The sequence below is a fragment of the Myotis brandtii genome, unplaced genomic scaffold, assembly GCF_000412655.1.
Source record: "Myotis brandtii unplaced genomic scaffold, ASM41265v1 scaffold110, whole genome shotgun sequence".
In the NCBI taxonomy this organism is placed as follows: domain Eukaryota; kingdom Metazoa; phylum Chordata; class Mammalia; order Chiroptera; family Vespertilionidae; genus Myotis; species Myotis brandtii.
Genome location: NW_005353753.1, coordinates 2227053 through 2229886, shown reverse-complemented (window position 1 = coordinate 2229886; position 2834 = coordinate 2227053). Strand labels below are relative to the sequence as shown.

At 38.0% G+C, this 2834-nt stretch overlaps 1 pseudogene; it reads right to left on the bottom strand.

The window, feature by feature from the left end:
• Nucleotides 1–1785: 1785 nt before the first annotated feature.
• Nucleotides 1786–2503, bottom strand: LOC102248368 (annotated as a pseudogene).
• Between the last annotated feature and the right edge of the window lie 331 nt (nt 2504–2834).

The window sequence follows — 2834 nt, the reverse complement described above, 5'->3', positions numbered from 1 at the left end:
TGAAGAAGATACTGGCCTCTAGGGGAAGTTTGAGACATCATTCCACTTCCTTCTCTTCATTCTAACATTCTTTTCCCCTTCTCCTCCAGGAATTTGTCAAAATTGAGGGAAATAGTTCATTGGGCCACAGTACTGACACTGGATCTCTCCTTTTGACAAAAAGGATGAATCTTTCAGAGCTGAGAAGTACACACTTTCTCTGTGCTTTCTCACAGAGTTAGTCTACTCACTAGAATAGGCTAAGCTATTGTGCCAATCGACAATCAATTTGCTTTAAGGTTCCTACTATCTCCTCCCAGCTTTGCTATACATTACAGGAACTACATTCCTCAGCTCCCTTTACCTCTAGATTTTTGATAGGAGCAGATAGAAAACCCTAGCAGATGATTAGGGGGAGAGAAGAAAGAAGAATGGTGGATATCCTATCACCTTTGATTTTTGTTGCATCTTTTCCTAGTTCCCTCCAAATTGTCTCTCTATTGTTCTAGTTTCTATCAGGCAGGCCTCCCTATGGTTCTAGCTTTCATTGTATGTCCTTAGCTTCTGGGTTAATACCATCTTCTCCCATTGTCTTTCTGTTCCAAGTGTATCAGCTTATTATTTCTAATTTCTGGGTTGCCTTACTGTCTTTAGTTTGCTGTCTATTCTCACATCACCTGTGCAACCAATTCCCTGTATTAAATGCACTCAATTTGAACAATCTGAACTGTTTTCTGGCAAGTTATTGACTGATAAACCTACACTGCAATAATCAACAATTCCCCAAATCTCAAAAACTTAATGTGTAAAATTGTGTTTCTTGTTCACATAGTGCTAATGTAGAGCAGCCAACTTCCAAAGGGTAAATCAGGGGTCCAGGTGGCTTTCATTTTTAACTATGGGCATTTATAGATTTGGCTTCTACATCACTGTGGCAAGGGAAGATAATGAATAAAGAATCCAAATCTACTCTTGCTTGTTTGATCCAGAAGTGATACATGTCAATTCTACTTTAGCCTATTGGCCAGGACTAGTCATATGGCCCAACATGATTATAGGAAATGCTTGAAAATGACCCTTTTTGTATATTTAGGTATGTGTATGCATACCCCCTCCCATACATACACATATTTATACATCTATACATAAGCATCCACACATACACACAGAGATAAGCTAAGAAATGTACAAGATTTGGACAACTTGGATTATGAATCCAAGACAGGTATGACACCTGTATCTATATTTTAAGAACACACCTTTACTCTTGACAATGATTAACTACTTCAGCTGATTTTTTTTACATCTTTCTTACTCAACATCCAAAGTCTTCCACTGTAAAAATGTTGTAGAATTATTTTTCAGTGTAAGGAAAAATAACACCTATATTCTCATTACAACTGCTCTCTTTCCCTCTCTCAGCTCTGCTCCAGCTTGCTGAAAGTCGATGTGAAATCTAAGTAACATTTGCCCCCGGAAATGTGTCATGATTTTTCTTAGGAGAAAGCAAACAGCTCTATCCAAGTTCATGATATAATTATGGGTCCAAGTTTTTAAGAAGTTTAAAACTATGAAAACTTAATAGAAAAATAAATGTTAATAGAAAATAATAATTACTTATAGCTGAATAAACTCCAGACATACCCAAATAAAAAAGTTCCCCTGAGTTCCACTCATACTAATTTTTCATAGGCTTCATCCGACGGTGCAGAGCTTTCTCATGGAGACCTTGAGATGCAGTATCTCCCCTTTATATTTATGGGCCAGATCTCTTCTATAACTTTTTGTTTGTTTGTTAAGCTTTATTTAATGGCAATGATCCATGGTGGATTTTAGATCTTGTTGAATGAAAGCAGCCACGTGCATAGACTACATGTAGTCTTCAAAAGCAGTGATCCCCTCCTTCAACATATATGTTCCAACTTTGTCTTCTACTACACACTGTATTTGAAGTTTGTTTGTTTTTTTTTTAATTCCATACCCACTGGAACTAGTTTAGAAGAGCCCCAGATCAAGCCGTCTGCTTGAATTCTCCTGACACACTCTTCTAATTTTACCATACCTGTCTCATTATCCCATGAATTCAATCTAATAAGATGGTAGACGTGTCAACAAGTGCAGGGATTTATTTTGGCTTTCTTGGACTCATAGCATGTGAGGCATTTTTCTCTTAGCCTCTTTGCTTCTTCACTTTCTCCCTCATCATCAGATCAAAACAGATCAATGTCATCATCGTCTTCACTATCTGTAACTCCACTTTTGTGGTGTCTTCCACATCAGCTGGGCCATACTTGCCCAAAGCTTTCTTCACTCCTGGCAGCCTGGTCTTTTCCTTTTCGTAAAATTTGATGGGATTATACCAACACAGGGCACGATACATGTCAGCAGGTGGTGGGCCAGAGGCTGCTTCAAATACTGCCACGTCCGCTAGTGATGGCACAGAGCCCTTGATGTAGCTGCTGTCCACCAGGTAGTCATTGGGCACCTGGAGGTTGGCAGGACTTTTCAGGTCTGCAAAACCCATGGTGTCAACTGATCCTGGAGCTGGATGGTAGCAAAGGAAAGAGAAGTGCAAGCAGTTGGTGCTGAGTGCTAAAAGCAAAAAAAAAAAAAAGGTTCTCTTCTATAACTTTTATTTGTATATTATTCTATTGATATTTACATATGAATAAGAGCAGCACAACAAATCAATATAACAAAGGACATTAACCTTAGTACAATGCTAGGATTACCCCCATTAAACGTACATGTATACATATATACATTATAAATTAAGTTGAGATTAATGTATAAATCTTAAAAATACTTGAACTTATTCTTTGTCTTTCATTTCCTTTGTGGGAGTAGCCAATGTG